The sequence below is a fragment of the Marmota monax genome, unplaced genomic scaffold, assembly GCF_021218885.2.
Source record: "Marmota monax isolate L192 unplaced genomic scaffold, Marmota_monax_Labrador192_F-V1.1 WCK01_AAM20220418_F8-fsc00061, whole genome shotgun sequence".
NCBI lineage: Eukaryota > Metazoa > Chordata > Mammalia > Rodentia > Sciuridae > Marmota > Marmota monax.
Window position 1 is genome coordinate 9,858,175 of NW_026695230.1, and position 22,545 is coordinate 9,880,719.

At 36.6% G+C, this 22,545-nt stretch overlaps 1 protein-coding gene across 26 annotated transcripts in view; it reads left to right on the forward strand.

The window, feature by feature from the left end:
* The window catches only part of Sox6 (SRY-box transcription factor 6), a 612,624-nt gene that overhangs the window by 191,569 nt on the left and 398,510 nt on the right, over window positions 1–22,545 (forward strand). Inside the window, exon 1 of one of the 26 annotated variants that reach the window (XM_058576998.1) lies at window positions 15,417–17,470. The exons of 24 other annotated variants lie outside the window; for them this stretch is intronic. The gene's annotated coding sequence lies outside the window, so the exon portion shown is untranslated. Of the gene's footprint in view, window positions 1–15,416; window positions 17,471–19,489; window positions 22,382–22,545 lie in introns of those variants that run through there. One more of the 26 variants, XM_058576991.1, reaches the window with a different exon arrangement.

Genomic DNA, 22,545 nt, shown 5'->3' on the forward strand with positions numbered 1-22,545 from the left:
TTAAGATTTTTTAATTCTTTATATACCCTAAAGATTAGTACTGTATCTGATGTGCGTGTGGTAAGAATTTGTTCCCAAATGGTAGGCTCTCTATTTATCTCACTGATTTTTTCTTTGGCTGAGAAGAAGCTTTTTAGTTTGATTCCATCCCATTTATTGATTCTTGATGTTAATTCTTGTGCTATAGGAGTCTTATTAAGGAAATTGGGGCCTAATCTGACATGATGGAGATTTGGGCCTACTTTTTCTTCTAATAGATGCAGTGTCTCTGTTTTAATTCCTAGGTTCTTGATCCACTTTGAGTTGAGTTTTGTGCATGGTGAGTGATAGGGATTTAATTTCATTTTGTTGCATATGGCTTTCCAATTTTCCCAGCACCATTTGTTGAAGAGGCTATCTTTTTTCCAATGTACGTTTTTGTCACTTTGTCAAATATAACTGTGATTATGTGGGTTAGTCTCTGTGTCCTCTATTCTGTACCATTGGTTTACAAGTCTATTTTGGTACCAATACCATGCTGTTTTGGTTGCTGTTGCTCCATAGTATAGTTTAAGTTCTGGTGTAGTGATCCCACTGCTCACTTTTCTTGCTAAGGATTGCTTTAACTATTCTGGGTCTCTTATTTTTCCTATGAATTTCATGACTGCTTTTTCTATTTCTATGAGAAATGTCATTGGGATTTTGATTGGAATTTCATTAAATCTGCATAATGTTTTTGGTAGTATGGTCATTTTGACAATATTGATTTTGCCTATCCAGGAACAAGGTAGATATTTCCATTTTCTAAGGTCTTCTTTAATTTCTTTCTTTAGCATTCTGTAGTTTTCATTGTAGAGGTCTTTCACCTCTTTTGTTAAGTTGATTCCCAAGTATTTTATTTTTTTGATACTATTGTAAATGGGGTAGTTTTCCTCGTTTCCCTTTCAGAAGATTTGACACTGATATACAGAAATGCCTCTGATTGATGGGTGTTGATTTTGTATCCTACTACTTTGCTGAATTCACTTGCTAGTTATAGAAGTTTTCTGGTGGAATTTTTGGGTCTTCTACATATAGAATCATATCATTGTCAAGTAGTACGAAATTTAGTTTTCCTTTACCTATCCTTATCCCTCTAATTTCTTTTGTCTAATTGCTGTGGCCAGTGTTTCAAGAACTATGTTAAGAAGTGGTGAAAGAGGGCTTCTCTGTCTTATTCCAGTTTTTAGAGGGAATGCTTTCAATTTTTCTCCATTTATAATGATGTTGGCCCGGGGCTTAGCATGGATAGCTTTTACGATGATGAGATATGTTCCTGTTATCCCTAGTTTTTCTAGTGTTTTGAACATGAAGGGATGCTGTTTTGTCAAATGCTTTTTCTGCACCCATTGAGATGATCATATAGTTCTTATCTTTAAGTCTATTGATATGATGAATTACATTTATTCATTTCCGTATGTTGAACCAACCTTACATCCCTGGAATGAACCTCACTTGACCATGGTGTACTATCTTTTTGATATGTTTTTGTATTCGATTTGCCCAAATTTTATTGAGAATTTTTGCATCTATGTTCATTAGAGATATTGGTCTGATGTTTTCTTTCTTTGATGTGTCTTTGCCTGGTTTTGGAATCAGGGTGATATTGCTTCATAGAATGAGTTTGGAAGTGCTCCCTCTTTTTCTTTCTTGAAACAAATTGAAGAGTATTGGTATTAGTTCTTCTTTAAAGGTCTTGTAGAACTTAGCTGGGTATCCATCCAGTCCTGGGCTTTTCTTGATTGGTAGGCATCTTCTATTTTGTCGCTTGAAACTGATCTGTTTAAATTTTGCTTATCATCCTGATTCAATTTGGGAAAATCATAGGACTCTAGAAATTTGTTGATGCCTTTAATATTTTCTATTTTATTGGAGTATAGATTTCAAAATAATTTCTAATTATTTTCTGTATTTCTGTAGTGTCTGTTGTGATGTTTCATTTTTCATCATGTATGATAGTAATTTGAGTTTTCTTTGTCCTGTTTGTTAGCATGGCTAAGGGTCTATCAATTTTATTTATTTTTTCAAAGAAGCAACTTTTTGTTGTGTCAATTTTTTCAATTCTTTTGTTTCAATTTCATTGATTTCAGCTCTGATTTTAAGTATTTCCTGTCTTTTACTGCTTTTGGTGCAAATTTGTTCTTCTTTTTCTAGTACTTTGAGATGCAATGTTAAGTCATTTATTTGTTGACTTTTTCTTCTTTTAAGGAATGAACTCCATGCAATGAACTTTCCTCTTAGAACTGCCTTCATAGTGTCCTGGAGATTTTGATATGTTGTATTTGTATTCTCACCTCTAAAAATTTTTTAATCTTGTCCTTGATGTCTTCTGCAACCCATTGTTCTTTCAGTAGCATATTATTTAGTCTCCAGGTGTTGGAGTAGCTTTTATTTCTTATTTTATCATTGATTTCTAATTTCATTCCATTATGCTCTGATAGAAAGCAGGATAGAAAGCACCGCACTCAGGGCTGAATTCTGGGTTCGAGACGGGGAAGGAAGCGGTCCATCTCGGTTCTCCACACCGGTCAGACCACAGAGGAGGCCAGCAGCCACCATGTTGGTAAACTGACGTCACCACACCTGTTTTTGACTGACCGCAGCTCATTCAGCCATAGAACAGGTAATTTCAGGCTGCAATTCGCCTGCGGCTTGCAGACAGATTGCTAGGGTTCAGCGCCTGGGGGCTTCTTAAAATCTGATCTTATCGGAGTGAACACGGAGCGCGGGGCGGCCGAGTCCCGGCTCCCGGAACCGTCCCGGAACCGCCCTGGCTCCGGGCTGCGGAGCCTGCGGAGGCTGCTTCTTGGACCCTGCTAATATCAGAGCAAACACGAAACACCAAGAAGCCGAATTCCAGCTCCCGGAACTGAGCCCGCGGGGACTGCTTCTTGGAGCTTACACTTATAGGAGCTTACACCGAGCACAGAGCGGCCGAGTTCCGGCTCCCGGAACCGTCCCGGAACCGCCCTGGCTCAGGGCTGCGGAGCCCGCGGAGGCTGCTTCTTGGACCCTGCTACTATCAGAGCATACACCAAACACTAAGCGGCCGAATTCCGGCTCCCAGAACTGAGCCCGCGGGGGCTGCTTCTTGGAGCCTACACTTATAGGAGCTTACACCGAGCACAGAGCGGCCGAGTTCCGGCTCCCGGAACCGTCCCGGAACCGCCCTGGCTCAGGGCTGCGGAGCCCGCGGAGGCTGCTTCTTGGACCCTGCTACTATCAGAGCATACACCAAACACTAAGCGGCCGAATTCCGGCTCCCGGAACTGAGCCCGCGGGGGCTGCTTCTTGGAGCCTACACTTATAGGAGCTTACACCGAGCACGGAGCAGCCGAGTTCCGGCTCCCGGAACTTCCCTGGACCGGGGCTAGGAGCCCGCGGAAACTGTGTCTCGGTCCGGGTCCTGCTGAGGGCCGGTCAGGACTCACCCATTGCTTGGGTTGCCTGGCAAGGGGAACGAAATGCTGCCATTCGCATAGGATACCAACATGGCAGAGATCTGATGTCATCAGAAAGCGGTGGAGGAGAGATCTTCATCAATACCAGCGGTGACATAAGCAGTTGGTCTCCTGGTAAGGGGGGTGAGGCTCAGTCACCCGAGTCTCCTCAATTTGTCCTCGAGCCAGAGGGAAGGAGCCGGGCCGCCGCCAGCCCCCGGAGCAGGCCCAGCGGCTCGCCAGCGTGGTGACCGCGTGACCCCAATTGGAGAGGGGGCGGAGCGGAGCCGCCACCCACACCCGCCAGGTGGGCAGACCCACGACCCAGTAGTACATGGGCGTGGTAGGAGGGGCAGGGCAGAGCCGCCCTTCGCGCTTGCAAGGTAAACAGACCTGTGACAGCCTGGCGGGTCAGGCCCAGTGGCCTGCCAGTGTGGTACACATGTCACCCCAACTCGAGTAGGGGCAGAGCAGATCCTTATCCCACGCCCGGATCAGGCCCTGCCGGTGTGGTGGTCACGTGACCCCAATTGGAGTGGGGGTGGAGCGGAACCGCCACCCGTGCCCGCAGGGTGAGCAGACCAGTGATCAACCTGCAGATCAGGCCCAGGGGTCCGCAGGCGTGGTAGGAGGGGCAGGGCAGATCCGCCGCCCGCGCCTTCAAGGTAGGCAGACCTACAACAGACCGGCGGATCAGGCCCAGGAGCCTGCCGGCGGGGTACAAACACCACCCTAATTGGAGTAGTGACAGAGCAGAGTCGCCTCCCTTGCCAGGAACAGACCCAGCATCCTGCAGGCGGGGTAGTCACGACACCCCAATTGGAGTAGGGGCAAAGCAGAGCCTCCACTCGTGCCCGAAAGGTGGGCAGATCTGCGACCGACCAGCAGGACAGGCCCAGTGGCCTGCTGGTACGACAGACACGTCACCCCAATTGGAGTAGGGGCAGAACAGAGCCGCCACCAGCTCCCAGAACAGGCCCAGTGACCTGCCGGCATGGTAGCCACGACACCCCAATTGGAATAAGGAGAGAGCAGAGCCGCCGCCCGCACCTGCAGGAAAGATACGCAAGCAGTATGAAAAGACAAGGAAAGAAAGGACCACAAGCAATGCAGGTCAACGCAACTTTAGAAGAGGTAACAGCTGCAGCAGATGGAATGTTAGATAAAGAATTCAGGATATACATGCTTCAGATGATCTGGAGTATCAAGGAAGACATTAAACAGCAAAATCAGACAATGAAAGATCACTTCGACAACGAATTACGCAAACAAATCCAGGAAGCAAAGGATCAACTATACAGGGAGATAGAGGTTATAAAAAACAAGCAATCAGAAATCCTAGAAATGCAGGAAGCAATAAACCAACTTAAAAACTCAATGGAGAATACTACCAACAGAGTAGAACACTTAGAAGATAGAACATCAGACAATGAAGACAAAGTATTTCAACTGGAAAAGAACATAGACAGCTCAGCAAGACTGTTAAGAAACCATGAGCAGAACATCCAAGAAATATGGGATAACATTAAGAGACCAAACTTAAGAGTCATTGGGATACAAGAAGGTACAGAGCTCCAAACCAAAGGAATGAGCAGTCTATTCAATGAAATAATACAAGAAAACTTCCCAGACTTGAAGAATGAGACAGAATCCCAAATCCTAGAAGCCTACAGGACGCCGAATGTGCAAAATCATAAGAGATCCACACCTAGACACATTATAATGAAGATGCCCAACATACAGAATAAGGAGAGAATTTTAAAAGCTACAAGAGAAAGGAAGCAGATTACATTTAGGGGCAAGCCAATCAGGATAACAGCTGATCTTTCAACACAGACTCTGAAAGCTAGAAGATCCTGGAATAACATATTTCAAACACTGAAAGATAATGGGTTCCAACCAAGAATTGTGTATCCAGCGAAATTAAGCTTCAGGATGGAGAATGAAATTAAAACCTTCCACGATAAACAAAAGTTTAAAGAATTCGCAGCTAGAAAACCATCTCTTCAAAACATCCTAGCCAAAGTATTACAGGAAGAGGAAATGGAAAATAACAAGGAAAACCAACAGTGGGAGGTAGGACAGTAAAGGGGGGGGGGAAACAATCAAAGAGGAAAACAAACAATGTTTAGTAACAGAAATAAACAAATATGGCTGGAAGAACAACCCATATCTCAATAATAACCCTAAATGTTAATGGCTTAAACTCACCAATTAAGAGACACAGGCTAGTAGAATGGATCACAAAACAAGACCCAACAATATGCTGCCTACAGGAGACGCATTTGATAGGAAAAGACATACATAGGCTGAAGGTGAAAGGTTGGGAAAAATCATATCACTCATATGGACTTCGGAAACAAGCAGGCGTGTCCATACTCATATCAAATAAAATAGAATTCAAGCCAAAGTTAATCAAAAGAGATAAAGAGGGACACTACATACTGCTTAAGGGAACCATACACCAACAAGACATAACAATCATAAATATTTATGCCCCAAACAATGGTGCAGCTATGTTCGTCAAACAAACTCTTCTCAAGTTCAAGAGTCTAATAGACCACCACACCATAATCATGGGAGACTTCAACACACCTCTCTCGCCACTGGACAGATCTTCCAAACAAAAGTTGAATAAGGAAACTATAGAACTCAATAACACTATTAATAACCTAGACCTAATTGACATATATAGAGTATACCACCCAACATCAAGCAGTTACACTTTTTTCTCAGCAGCACATGGATCCTTCTCAAAAATAGATCATATATTATGTCACAGGGCAACTCTTAGACAATATAAAGGAGTAGAGATAATACCATGCATCTTATCTGATCATAATGGAATGAAACTGAAAATCAACGATAAAAGAAGGAAGGAAAAAGCATACATCAATTGGAGAATGAACAATAGGTTACTGAATGATCAATGGGTTATAGAAGACATCAAGGAGGAAATTAAAAAATTCTTAGAGATAAATGAAAACACAGACACAACATATCGGAATCTATGGGACACATTGAAAGCAGTTCTAAGAGGAAAATTCATTGCTTGGAGTTCATTCCTTAAAAAAAGAAAAAACCAACAAATAAATGATCTCATGCTTCATCTCAAAATCCTAGAAAAAGAAGAGCAAAACAACAGCAAAAGAAGTAGAAGGCAAGAAATAATTAAAATCAGAGCTGAAATTAATGAAATCGAAACAAAAGAAACAATTGAAAAAATTGTCAAAACTAAAAGTTGGTTCTTTGAAAAAATAAACAAAATCGACAGACCCTTAGCGATGCTAGTGAAGAGAAGAAGAGAGAGAACTCAAATTACTAGCATACGGGATGAAAAAGGCAATATCACAACAGACACTTCAGAAATACAGAAGATAATCAAAAACTATTTTGAATCCTTATACTCCAATAAATTAGAAGATAGTGAAGGCATAGATAAATTTCTTAAGTCATATGATCTGCCCAGATTGAGTCAGGAGGATATAGAAAACCTAAACAGACCAATATCAATTGAGGAGATAGAAGAAACCATCAAAAGACTACCAACTAAGAAAAGCCCAGGTCCCGATGGGTATACAGCAGAATTTTACAAAACCTTTAAAGAAGAACTAATACCAATACTTTTCAAGCTACTTCAGGAAATAGAAAAGGAGGGAGAACTTCCAAATTCATTCTACGAGGCCAACATCACCCTGATACCTAAACCAGACAAAGACACTTCAAAGAAAGAAAACTACAGACCAATATCTCTAATGAACCTAGATGCAAAAATCCTCAATAAAATTCTGGCGAATCGGATACAAAAACATATCAAAAAAATTGTACACCATGATCAAGTAGGATTCATCCCTGGGATGCAAGGCTGGTTCAATATACGGAAATCAATAAATGTTATTCACCACATCAATAGACTTAAAAATAAGAACCATATGATCATCTCGATAGATGCGGAAAAAGCATTTGACAAAGTACAGCATCCCTTTATGTTCAAAACTCTAGAAAAACTAGGGATAACAGGAACATACCTCAATATTGTAAAAGCAATCTATGCTAAGCCTCAGGCTAGCATTATTCTGAATGGAGAAAAACTGAAGGCATTCCCTCTAAAATCTGGAACAAGACAGGGATGCCCTCTCTCTCCACTTCTCTTCAACATAGTTCTCGAAACACTGGCCAGAGCAATTAGACAGACGAAAGAAATTAAAGGCATAAAAATAGGAAAAGAAGAAATTAAATTATCACTATTTGCAGATGATATGATTCTATATCTAGCAGACCCAAAAGGCTCTACAAAGAAACTATTAGAGCTAATAAATGAATTCAGCAAAGTGGCAGGATTTAAAATCAACACGCATAAATCAAAGGCATTCCTGTATATCAGCGACAAATCCTCTGAAATGGAAATGAGGACAACCACTCCATTCAAAATATCTTCAAAAAAAATAAAATACTTGGGAATCAACCTAACAAAAGAGGTGAAAGACTTATACAATGAAAACTACAGAACCCTAAAGAGAGAAATAGAAGAAGATCTTAGAAGATGGAAAAATATACCCTGTTCATGGATAGGCAGAACTAACATCATCAAAATGGCGATATTACCAAAAGTTCTCTATAGGTTTAATGCAATGCCAATCAAAATCCCAATGGCATTTCTTGTAGAAATAGAGAAAGCAATCATGAAATTCATATGGAAAAATAAAAGACCCAGAATAGCAAAAACAATGCTAAGCAAGAAGTGTGAATCAGGCGGTATAGCGATACCAGACTTCAAACTATACTACAGAGCAATAGTAACAAAAACAGCATGGTACTGGTACCAAAACAGGCGTGTGGACCAATGGTACAGAATAGAGGACACAGAAACCAATCCACAAAACTACAACTATCTTATATTTGATAAAGGGGCTAAAAGCATGCAATGGAGGAAGGATAGCATCTTCAACAAATGGTGCTGGGAAAACTGGAAATCCATATGCAACAAAATGAAACTGAATCCCTTTCTCTCGCCATGCACAAAAGTGAATTCAAAATGGATCAAGGAACTTGATATCAAATCAGAGACGCGCCGTCTGATAGAAGAAAAAGTTGGCTACGATCTACAGTCGGTGGGGTCGGGCTCCAAATTCCTCAATAGGACACCCATAGCACAAAAGTTAATAACTAGAATCAACAAATGGGACTTACTCAAACTAAGAAGTTTTTTCTCAGCAAAAGAAACAATAAGAGAGGTAAATAGGGAGCCTACATCCTGGGAACAAATCTTTACTCCTCACACTTTAGATAGAGCCCTAATATCCAGAGTATACAAAGAACTCAAAAAATTAGACAATAAGAGAACAAACAACCCAATCAACAAATGGGCCAAGGACCTGAACAGACACTTCACAGAGGAGGACATACAGTCAATCAACAAGTACATGAAAAAATGCTCAACATCTCTAGCTGTCAGAGAAATGCAAATCAAAACCACCCTAAGATACCATCTCACTCCAGTAAGATTGGCAGCCATTAGGAAGTCAAACAACAACAAGTGCTGGCGAGGATGTGGGGAAAAGGGTACACTTGTACATTGCTGGTGGGACTGCAGATTGGTGCAGCCAATTTGGAAAGCAGTATGGAGATTTCTTGGAAAGCTGGGAATGGAGCCACCATTTGACCCAGCTATTCCCCTTCTTGGTCTATTCCCTAAAGACCTAAAAAGAGCATGCTACAGGGACACTGCTACATCGATGTTCATAGCAGCACAGTTCACAATAGCAAGACTGTGGAACCAACCTAGATGCCCTTCAATAGACGAATGGATAAAAAAAATGTGGCATTTATACACAATGGAGTATTACTCTGCATTAAAAAATGACAAAATCATAGAATTTACAGGGAAATGGATGGCATTAGAGCAGATTATGCTAAGTGAAGCTAGCCAATCCCTAAAAAACAAATGCCAAATGTCTTCTTTGATATAAGGAAAGTAACTAAGAACAGAGTAGGGACGAAGAACAGGAGAAGAAGATTAACATTTAACAGGGATGAGAGGTGGGAGGGAAAGGGAGAGAGAAGGTAAATTGCACGGTAATGGAAGGAGACCCTCAGGGTTATACAGTGGAGGGGGTAGAGAGAGAGGAGGGGAGGGGAGGGGAGAGGTGGGGAGGGGGGAGGGTGGATGATGGGAAAGGCAGCGGAGCACAACAGACACTAGTATGGCAATTTGTAAATCAATGGATGTGTAACTGATGTGAATCTGCAATCTGTGTATGGGGTGAAGGTGGGAGTTCATAACCCACTAGAATCAAAGTGTGGAATATGATATGTCAAGAAATTTGTAATGTTTTGAACAACCCACAATAAAAAATTAAAAAAAAAAAAAAGAAAAGAAAGCAGGATAGTATCTCTACTTTTTTATATTTGCTAAGAGTTGCTTTGTGACATATTATACGGTCTATTTTAGAGAAGGATCCATGTGCTGCTGAGAAGGAAGTGTATTTGCTCATTGAAGGATGAAATATTCTATATATGCCTGTTAAGTGTAAGTTATTGATTGTATTATTGAGTTCTATAGGTTATTTGTTCAGCTTTTGTTTGGAAGATCTATCCATTGGTGAAAGAGGTGTGTTGAAGTCACCCAAATTTATTGTGTTGTGGTCTATTTGACTCTTGAACTTGAGAAGAGTGTGTTTGATGAATGTAGATGCTCCATTGTTTGTGGCATATCTATTTATAATTGTTAAGTCTTGTTGGTGCATGTTTCTCTTGAGCAGTATGTACTGTCCTTCTTTATCCCTTTTGATTAATTTTAGCTTGATGTCTACTTTATATGTTATGAGGATGGAAACCCCCGCTTGCTTCTGCAGTCCATGTGAGTGGTATGATTTTTCCCAACCTTTCACCTTCAGTTTGTGGATGTCTTTTCCTATGTGATGTGTCTCTTAGAGGCAGCATATTGTTGGCTCTTTTTTTTTTTTTTTTTTTTGATCCTTTGCTAGTCTATGTCTTTTGATTGGTGAGTTTAGGCCATTAACATTCAGGATTATTATTGAGACATGATTTGTATTCCCAGTCATTTTGGCTTATTTTTGGTATTTAACTTGACTTGGTTTCTCTTCTGATTAGATTTTCCTTTAGCAAAAAAGAATAAATACCTCCCTCTGCTGGTTTTCATTGTTTTTCATTTCCTCTTTGTGGTATATTTTGCCATGGATATTCTGTAGTGCAGGCTTTCTAGTTGTAAATTCTTTTAGCTTATGTTTATCATGCAAGGTTTTTATTTCATCATCAAATCTAAAGCTTAATTTTGTTGGATATAAGACTCTTGTCTTTCAGAGCTTGGTTTTTGTTGTTCCATGATTTTCTGGTTTGAGGGTCTGGGTTGAAAAATCTGCTGAGATACGAATTGGTCTCCCCCTATATTAATCTGATAGCTTTTTAGATTCTATCCTTATTCTGTATGCTAGGAATATTCATTATTATGTGCCTTGGTGTAGATCTGTTTTAATGTTGTACATTTGGTGTCCTGTAAGCCTCTTGCATTTGGTTTTCAAATTCATTCTTCATTACTTGGGAAATTTTCTGATATTATCTCTTTGAAGAGATTGTGGATTCCTTTGGTTTGAAATTCTGTGCCTTCCTCTATCCCAATAACTTTTAGATTTGGTCTTTTGATGGTATCCCATAATTATTGGATGTTCTGTTCATGGTTTCTTACTATCTTCACTGTGTGGTCAACTTTATTTTCCAGATTGTATACTTGCTTTCATTATCTGATGTTTTTTCTTCCAAGTGATCTAGTCTATTGGTTATGTTTTCTATTGAGTTTTTTATTTGGTTTATTGTTTCCTTCATTTCAAGGATTTCTGACTGTTTTTTTTTTCAGAATCTCTCTTTCTTGATGTCATCTTTTGCTCTCTGTATTTGCTCTCTTATCTCATTGTTGGAGTGATCAGTTTTTGCCTGTATTTGCTCATTTAGGTCATTCTTTAATTCACAGATCATTTTAGTTATGAACCATCTGAACTCCTTCTCTGACATTTCATCAACTTTTCTATTCATGTGTTCTGTTATTGTAGTATCCTGGTTTGTTTGAGGCACTTTCCTTCCTTGTTTTTTCATGTTGTCTATGTGACTTCCTTTCTTGCAGTGTGGATCTGAGATATTATAGTTTCTACCCTATATTCTTGTAGTACCTGTGCAGATTGTCTATACCTCACCTTGATGTTGGGCTTCTAGACCCTACTAGTGTCCCTCAGTGTATGCTACAGCAACTAAAGGTGGTGGTGGCAATAGCCGAGATAACTTGAGAAAATAATGGAGGTTCTCCAAGATGGATGCAATGTCTTACAGAGATGGGGTTGAAAGGGTGGGCCTTACACTGTCTTTGGGATGCCTGTTCTGAGATGCAGTTGCTTCTAGGCCCTGTCTGTTCTCAAAATGGTAGGGATTACTTCATGGGGAAAGCTATGGTAATGTCTGCAGTGTCCCAAGATGGGTTAGTCTTGGGCTTCCTGGAGGTGGCGAAATCGGACCTACCCTGAACCTTGGTCCCACCAGTGTGGGCCACACTGTGTGTTCTGCTGGTCAGAAGAGGTGGTTCTGTGCTGGAGCCTGAGCTCCAGTGGGTGTCTGCTGGTAGTGGGATGGACCTTGAATAATTTTTTAAATGGTGTGTTTTACATCTCTGGGCAGGCAGATGATACCTAACATTATAGTTAGTAAGAACCTTAGATTTCAGCAGGTAACCCCCAACCTCAGAAGAGTTGATGTGAGATAACAGAACTGTGTTGTAAGGGGAAATGAGATAAATCAGTTTGTTTGTCCACAGGGTCCAGATCAGATCCAGAGAATAAGGATTTTAGGACTAGGTATGTAGCTCAGTGGTAGAGCACTTGCCTGGCATGCGCTAAGGTCCTGGGTTCCATCCCCATCATGGGGAAGGCAGGATTGGGGGACAGGAAAAAAAGAAGATAATTTTAATCTGAGTTAGGAGAACATATTTTAAAAAATAATAAGTGTATTTACATTAAATGGTTTTTTTGGCCTTCTGTTCTTTTAGTTGACCTATTGAGGTAATACTTTCATTTAAAAAATTAAAAGTATATTAAAATTACACAAGTAGTAAAAAGATGCATTCTTATAGAAAAGTGTCTGGCATTTAGCAGACCATCATCAAACATTTCCTCAATTAATAATTATTGAAAGAAAATTTCCTTAATATGTCTCCCCAGTCAAAATTCAATTTCTTTCCAATAAAAACTTCTATTTTGATTTTTATCCTTCCAGACATCTTTTAAATAATCGGACACAAATATATATAATTCCATAGAATTATGAAGCTTTATTTTATGTGAGGTTGACACTCCCCCCTTTTACACATATTGCCTTATACTTTGTATATTCTTTTTTATTTAAAATTACAATTTGGATCAGTCCTTTTATATAGTATTACTTAATTTTCTTCTACATAATTCTATACTATGTATAGTATTTACAGTATGTATACATATTTATACTATGTCATGTTATGTTAATAGACATGAGTTATTTCTGATTTAAATACTGTCAACTGAAACATCAGGTATTGAAAAATTTGAGGGTGGCAAAACTTGATTATTGTCTTAAAATATATAATTTGGGCATAGAAAATTTCTATTTGGTAGGGTTATGGAGAATTACATAGGTAATAAAGGTACTTAGTACTCAGGGAACCTTTAATAAATGAATCATCTCCCTTCCCCCATCTTTCCTTAAATTATTTGTATGAGGGTAGGATTGAAAGAATATGGTAATGTGATTGCTCATATTCTCATTTTTATCTTCCGCAATATGTTATTTGTATTGCTTACTTAATTTTTAATACTCAGTCTGAAGGATATTGAAGGTGATGACTTAGTCCCTATTTTCCTCATTGCTCTTTAATGATTGGCTTCATGAGAAAAATGTTATTGACAAACATCAGTTTTCATCTACTGTATGCTTGGCACAATGGGAATAAAATGAAAAGGTGATTTCTATATATAAAAATATTATAAATTTGTGGGAAAGACAGACACAGGAATTAATAAATACTGAATAGTATAATAGGAGCTTGAGTAAGTCAAGGGTAGAAACAACTAACTTTGGTGTAGTCGGGGAGCATTTTCATTGAGTAGGTGATAGTTGAGATAGAACCTTAAAGGTTTATTAATATTTCACTGAACAGACAAAGGAAAAGAGGTTATGGACAGAGTAATAGAAAGCATGGAGAAGTGAAAAAAAAATATGGTACTCTTTATTTTGTCTTTAAGGCAATACGAGAAGTATTTATGTTCAGAGAGTAATTGGAAGTAAGAAAAGGCCACTTGAATCTATTAAAAACTGATTAGGGATGACTATAAATTCTGGGAAAAAAACACAAAATTACTATCTGAAGGCACTGTAAAGCAACTTAAAAGCAGGCTTAATCACGAGAGGACATGACAGTAGAAAATGGATGGAGGGAAACTTGGTATGTTTGTCATTTTTAAGGTTTGTTGTATGAGGGCAGGCTCCGGTTCTGTGTCAGACAAGTTAATAAAACTCTGATAGGAAAAAAACCAACATTCTTTCTGGCCTGGAAAACCAAAAAAGCAGATTTCAGGTAACCATAGCTTCTCAGAAGTAAGGGGGTAATCCTGGAGAGTAAAGAGCTACAGCAGGAGACTGTCAACATCTATGTACAAACTTTGTCTAAATCTCTGACTGATCCCCAAACCAATGCACACACAGGACAGGCTTCAAACAGCTTGGACAAGCCTAAGGGACTAAGCAAATATTTGAGCTGCTGTGAGCTGCAGGTGAGGTAGAATATTCAGTTTGGGTCTTTGCAAGTAAGCTTCTTGCTGAAATAACAGCAACACTCCTTATAGGACTATAAAAGAATCCAGAGTCTCCACATTATAATTCAAAATTTTTCAACATATGACTGACTAAAAAATGTGAAACCAAACAAAATAGAACTCAGAACATCTCAGTGGGGGATTGCGGGGAGGCTATAAACAAGGAGCTAAATGGGAACTTAAAACTGAAAAAAAATATAAACTAAGAAAATTATTTGAGGGGACAGTCAGCAGAATAGAGATGACAGAAGAAAATATCAGTTCATTGAAGATAGAACAATAGAAGTTGTCCAATTTAAAGATCAGAAAGAAAAACATTAGAAACTGTGAATATAGTATTAGGGATATGTGGGACAATATTGAAAGGTCTAACATTGGAGTCCCAGAAAATAAAGAATGATATGGGGACAGGAAAAAAAGAATTTGAAGAAATAATGACATCAAATTCCCCAAATTTGGTGTAAGACACAAATTTACAGATTTAAGAAATTCAGGGAACTCCAAGTGAGATAAATTCAAAGAAGAGCACAACTACTATCTAGGCATAGGCAAAGGTTTTGTGTTTTTTTTTTTTTTGGTAATGATCAAGAAAAAAGAGAACATAACTTACCAAAAAAAAAAAAAATGTGGCATCTATACACAATGGAGTACTACGCAGCAATAAAAAATGACAAAATCATAGAATTTGCAGGGAAATGGATGGCATTAGAGCAGATTATGCTAAGCGAAGCTAGCCAATACTTAAAAAACAAATGCCAAATGTCTTCTTTGATATAAAGAGAGCAACTAAGAACAGAACAGGGAGGAAGAGCATGAGGAAAAGATTAACATTAAACAAAGACGAGTGGGGGGAGAGAAAGGGAGAGAGAAGGGAAAGCATATGGAAATGGTAGGAGACCCTCAATGTTACACAAAATTACATAGAAGAGGATGTGAGGGGAAAGGGGGGGGAAACAAGGGAGATAATTGAACAACAGCAGATGAGGTAGAGAGGGATGATGGGAGGGGAGGGGAGGGGGGATAGTAGGGGAAAGGAAAGGTAGCAGAATACAACAGTCACTAATATGCCATTATGTAAAAATGTGAGTGTGTAACCGATGTGATTCTGCAATTTGTATTTGGGGTAAAAATGGGAGTTCATAACCCAGTTGAGTCAAATGTATGAAAGATGATATATCATGAGCTTTGTAATGTTTTGAACAACCAATAAAAATATAAAGAAAAAAATATATATAAAAAATAAAGACATTGTGTCCCCTATAACTAAAAAATAAATATTTAAAAAAAAAGAATGAAGGAGAGGAGTTGGGAGTATTGCTCAGTGATAGAGCACCTGCCTTGCATGTGCAAGGATCTGGATTTGATCCCTAGCTCCATTAAAGAAAGAAAGAAAGAAAAAAAAGAATGGAAGATGAATAATCACTATAGATTTGATACAACATGAAACAAAAAACCTAAGTAGCAATGTACTATGCAAGAAATTAAATTTGTTAATTAAGAAATAAAAGTTTCTATCAAGGGGATTATAAACCCAAGTGATTTCACTGGTGAATTCTATCAAACATTTAAGCAATAACACCAGTCTTACAAAAACTATTTCAAAAAATTAAAGAAGAATTCTAACCTCATTTTATGAGGCCGCCAGCATTCACCCTAATACCAAACTTGAAAAAAACTACAAAAAAGGTTAATTACAAATATCCTTTATGGTTATAGATGCAAAATACTTTTTAACAATTATCAGCTAATTAAATTTGGCAATCTAAAAAAAGTATAATATATCATGACCAGTAAGATTTAGTCTATAAATGAAAAGTCTAACATGTGTAAAATTTCACTATTACCAGCATAAATGAAAAAATTATTTGATAATTTCAATAAATATAGAAAAAGCATTTGACAACCCGAGTTCATAATTAAAATTCCAAGAAAACTAGAAATAGAATAAAACATCCTTAATTTGAAAAGGGCATTTGTGGTAAACCTAAAACTAACATCATGTATGATAGTGAAATATTTAATATTGAAAATATTGAATTCTTTCTTCCTATGATGGAAACAAGATAATTAATGTTCATGCCCCCTCATCCCACCTGTAGGTCCTATCCATTGAAATGAGGCAAAGCAAATAATAATAAGCATAAGAATATGAAAGGGTAAAACTACATGCTTTTGGCAAGGTCCTGTGATAAAAGGTTGGTAGCTTGTATTTTAATTTAGTCAATGGGTGGAAATTGAAATTTCATGGTAAAAAATGAGAAAAATTACTTCCCTTTTGACTTAGTCTTAAAAATTAAAACAAAATTAGTAAAAGGTGTATATAACTTGCAGTATTCATATGTGATTCTAACTATGTATCAATTTTTGGAAGAATAAAGTTGTTTTTTAAGAGTAATTTTCAGATCAAAAGTTGTAATAGCATAGTCATTTTTGATATTCTAGTACCATCACCACAAAGGTCATTTTTGTAAAGATTATATCATAAGGACATTGCCTAATCTTTTTACATTCAAATAATTCTCTTTTGAATAATCTACCATATCATGTATCATTTCTGTCAAATTTTGGTTCTTTGGTTTTTTTAATCTGATCTAACTGCCAATTATTTATTTTCAGTAATTAGATCTTTTCTACAATACTACATTTCTATATTTATTGAAATCTTGCAACTTTTGCAATGTTTGTGATTTCATTTTGCAGTTCCTTAATGTTTTAATTTTGAATATTGGTTATAACAATACTGAATAATGCAACATGTAGGAGTTGGTTGGCTTGATTTTTAATTTTGTAAGACATAAATTATCTGGCTGTTATTTAGTAGCCCTATGCTTATGTGCACTTCAGCCAGTCTTTGGGAATGAAATCCAGGTATTAATGTATTTTTAAAATTTGTTCTTTTTAGATATAAGTGACAGTAGAATGTATTTTGACATATTGTATATACACGGAGCAAAATTCCCATTCTTGTGGTTGTACATTTATGTGGAGTTTCACTGGTTGTGTATTAATTTACAGACAAAGGAAAGTTATGCCTTATTCATTCTACTGTCTTTTCTATTCAGGTATCAATATTTTTGAAGTTCTTCATGTTACTTCATTATGCAGACAAGTTTGAAACCACTGAGCAGTGATTTTCAAAAACACAGACATTGATCCCAATGAGTAAGATACATGATAAATTAATCTGTGAGGGATATTTGAATGAAGACTAGAATAACCTTATACATGATAAATTCATTAGTGAACATTTTTAGATTCTCATGACTTTCACTTCCTATGTAATTTTGGAAACTTACATGATCAATATTTAGATAATAAGAGAATCTCCTAAATTCATTGAGTGTCATATAGGAATGGGCCAAGAAATACAGTGGTAAACTAAAATGCATGATGTCCTTTTATCTAGGAGTTTATAATCCAAAGAGAACAAAGGCATTAAGTAAATATTTGGTTTTAAGATAATGAATATTATGAAAGAAAAGGAAAATATAACCAGGATTAAGGATGGTGACAAGACCCGGCATTAGTGGTATGAAAGCTGAGACCTAAATGATGAGTAGGAGATAATTTGATGAAAAGGAGACTCTGAGGGAACAGTGTTTTTGTAGGCCATAAATTGAGAAGAAGCTTTCAAGCCCTAGGAGCAGAAATCAGGCAAATGTAACTAGAGAATAATCAACAGAGAACAGTTGGAGAAGATCAAGTCTTCTGCTGCTGAGTGTATGCATAGGTGCCAAGAAGTGAATTGAGAACGACAGTTTGGAATCAGATTATTAATAACTATTGTATCCGTACTAAGGAATATATATTTTGTAGGTTATGGGTAAATGACTAAGGTTTTTAATTAAGCAGGAGATTGAGGTAATTAGATTTTTGTTTTAGGACATCTCAGGATTCCCTCCCCCAACCCTATACTCCCAAACAAGGAAAGCGAACTTCTGAATTTCCTGACTTGTAGTAATATTACTAAAGTTGAATAGACTTCTCCAATTCTCATTATTCTCCTACTTTCTAAGCTAAATGGAAAACTACATGTATGAGAAGAAAAAATCTCCACTAGTATTCCTCAAGAGCCATATGCATACCAATACAAGCAATCTTATGTGTTTTAGATTTTGACAAAGATAGCTTTGAAGTAAGGCCAGAGACTTGAGAGCCATACTCAAGGGTTTGATCTGAAGAACAATATGGCTCCAGATACTACAGATCTCTGGACATATGAAAGTGGCTAAAGGCAATTCAAAAGCAACAAACATGAAACTGTCCTTATAGTTGGAATGACTGTGTTAGCTAGTAGGAGAGGAAAAAAATAAATAAGTAAAAACCCCACAAAATTTTAATTAAATAATGTTTTACATATTTTTCCTTTGGACTCAATTCAGTCACAAATGAAATAGCAGTTGCCTGGGATTTCCACAGCATTAATTAATTCAAAAGAGCAAAAAATGAATCAAAACCAGGAACTTATTTATTATTCCCTTCTTTCCTTTAAGCATCATGAAAAACTCAGAGTCTCCTGTGATTGCAGGAGTTTGCATTTCTAAGACCTGGATAATCCAATTTAAAATGGATTAAAATCTGCTCACAAACATAATAATAAAGGGAAGATATTTGTTTTAATTTATTTTTTCTTCACTTTTTTTGTTTAGAGAAAGTTTAAATTTTAAGTGATGTAAATAAAACTTGAAAATAAAGACACACTAAGAGTAAACCACATCTAAAGAGCATTTTTGTTTGTTTTCCAAGGATAAGATGCACTTTAGAAAATAATTTACAGGCATGATTTAGACTTACCCTTTTTATTACAAAACATAGATACATCTTTTATTTAAAATGGTGTCTATTGCTTTTAACCCCTGACAATTGGAGTCCAAAAAAAAAAAAAAAAGAAATATGTGTTCATACAAATTCTATCCTGATTCTGCCATAGATTAATCCTGTAACTGTGTTTCCTTTAGTCCATCTCACATCTGTACTAGCACAGTAATATTACTAGAATTACTGATAATATTAATAGTAATACTTAAAGCAATCAAAGTTTATAACGTCCCAGAACTTTGTGACTTTTTGTTCTTCTGCTTTTTACTCTTTAAAGTTGGAGCTCTGATTAATGAAGAAACAGGAAAATGATTTATATTTCTGGGAAGACACACTTTTTTTTTTTTTTTTTTTTTTTTAGCTGAAAAAGTCCTCTGGGATCTGCTGTGTAGCTCTCTAGCATGTTCTCTATTAATTGTACATGGTATTTAGAGGGACAATTCCAAGGAGAAATACATGCTACAGATCAGAAAGAAGAAATTTTGCCATAGGTTGATTTCTTATATTTTAGATTGCTTTCTGAGCTGCTACCCTTTCTTTCTTTCCTTTTCATCTGTTCAGTGTCAGTGATTACATGGTAATAGCTAAATTTGCCTAAAGCATTTTAATTTGTATTTTAGAAGGTAAAAAGGTGCATTTCATTTATGACTACGTCTTGAAATTTCTCCATTTTATCTGTTTATTTTGCTGTTTGCCTAGAGTTGTTTAAATATTTTCTACCCTAAAAAAGAGGGTGTGTCAGAATTGTTGCAAGCAAAGATAGAGGTAATCATATGTGGTTCATGTTATAAACTTTGTGTTGATGTTGACTGCTATTTAGAATAGCACATCTACTTTTAGCAGTCTTTCAAGTGAATTTATTGTGCAACAATTAATGTTCTTCACAATAGTTACAATTTTGTAAACCTTTATTATTTCAGGAGCAATGTGGGTTATTTGAAAAAGGGACTCTAATAATAGAGAATGAGTTAATCTGTTATATACTCATGCATTTTTTAGATTTTTAGACTTTTTAAAGAGTTAACCTTATTTTTACAATTTAACTATACATTCTAATTTTCTAAACACTTTGTTGTTCAGAAAATACAGAAAAATTAAGGAGGATAATTAAAATCACCTATAGTTTCATTACCAGAAAAGGTCCCTATTTATATTTTGGTGTAATGTAACATAGTTGAGATTACATCCTATACAGATTTTTCAGTTTAAATTCTTAGCAGCTTGTCTTGGTGGCTTAAGTTATCACTATGAACATCCAATTCCTGAGCTGTGTCTAGAGTTGAGGGGCTGCTAGGTTTAATCGTCTGTATATTGAGTGACTGGCAAACTTCTGTGCTTTTTGGATTCTTGTGGTTGCATTTTGAGTTTCCTGTCTTGGCCTTTGTACTTCTCTGTAATTCGTGTTTTGACAGTTAGCAAGATCAATTCTCCTCCTGTACTCTCATAAGCTGCTACTTCTATTTGAATATGGTCTGTTGAATTAGATAAGAACAGGGGGGAATTAATGTTTTATTGAGCTTCTTTTTTGTTATATAGCACTAATGTAGGAGCTTTCCCATAAGTTAGCATTTACTTTTCAATTCTTGAATTGTTACTTGTTTTGGAATAGCAAAGAGCAATTATTGAGCACTCTATATATGCTAGGCACTGTGCTGAGAACTTTACATGTCTTCTGGATTTATTTTTACAACATTCTGGCAAGGCGTGGACTATTATACAAATAAAAATACTTAGAGAAGTTGAGTAATTTGCCCAAGATCATATTATTTGAAAGTGGTAGAATCAGAATTTGAACTCAGGTATGCTTCTCAAATAATTATAAGTGCTACAGTTATATTTAAGAGTAAATAGATTCTGAACTGAGAAATTATTTAAAAAATTAAATAATGGTTAATGTATTACCTTGATTTGGATTTTGCTTCTTTTCAAATTCTCACCATTGCTTTATTATAGGGATGCTGTTGTATAAAGGATCTATGGAAAAATATAGTGTTATAAATGTAGAAGAGCCTAGGGATTCAATATTTGAACCAAACTAATTCTAATAGAAGGAACTTAAAATAATTTACCAAGGAAGAAACAATTCTTGTTACTATTAAATAAACTTCTTTTTTTGTAATTCATAGAATCATGAGTGCATTCTTTGTTTAATTTCTTATCTCAAAGGATACTGATTTATGAATTTGTGAAGAAGTTAGTACAGTAATTAGTCAAAACACCATTGTATTGATTTTAATATCCATAACTATATTTCTCAGGGAAACAGGTAATTAATTATACATGAAACAAAGGGGGCAGTTTCAAGAAGCAAAAATCTCAAATAGGGTCTTTTACAGTGGTTTAGAGATTAAGTGACAGTTAAGAGATTGATATTTAAAGTTAATCTACCTATGTTCAAATCCTGATTCTGCCATTACTAGTACAACCTCAGGTAAATTAATGTCTTTGTGACTAGTTTCTCAAATGTAAAGTGGGGACTGTGATAGTAAAATTTACATAATAATACCTACTCCTAAATGGGTTGTATGTTTCTAGGACTAAATGAGTTAATGTATATAAAACAATGAGAATAAGCTTAATTGCATAATAAATGATTTACAAGTGTTATTATTATTCTAATTTGAATTTTAAACCATTTTTCAAAACTCAAATCTTTGTTATAAACATAATTTGTTTTTTGTTTCACACATAACCAATAGTATATTTCATTATTCTTTCTTCCTTTTCTTAAGATGTACTATAAAGTTGACACTGATATCATGTTGAATTCTGTAACTTCATTTTACGTCTATTTCTTGGACCCAAGCACAGAAAATTTTTAAATTGCTGTATTTTATTCAGAATGGACACAAATTGCTGGTGAAGTATCAAATATTGTATCTCTTTACCTTCAGATAATTTCCCCCCATCTTAGAAGATTTTTCTCTTTTGAAACTGTGCTGCAAACAGGGTAACAGTGCAGTTCTGTTCAACAGTTGACTTTATGTTGAATGTGCATTGGTTGGTATCCTATAATAGTGAGCATCACGTGTTCATTTGCTATTTTATTATTGAAAGAAAATTGCAAAGAGCAATTTATCCCCCCACCCCTACTGTGATGTGCATGTGCAAAACAAAGATAAAAGTTATGTTTTCTTCGTGGAAGGGTGTGGGGGTAGAGGATGATTTCAATTAGAAATAATGACAGCACTAGAAGCTGCCAATGAAGAAACTGTGGCTACCAAAGGAAAAGAGAAGTTAATTCCTGAAGTAGAGGTATTTGATTAAACCTTTAGGATGTTCTTTATGTGTATAGGTGTCATGTATGTTGCTGTTTATGAGCTAATGTAACAGAACACATAGCATTCACCATGTGTTCTTTCCAGGGTTATTGCAAGATGTTCTCTGGCTGTTTTGATGATGGTTGGGAGAGAAGCAAC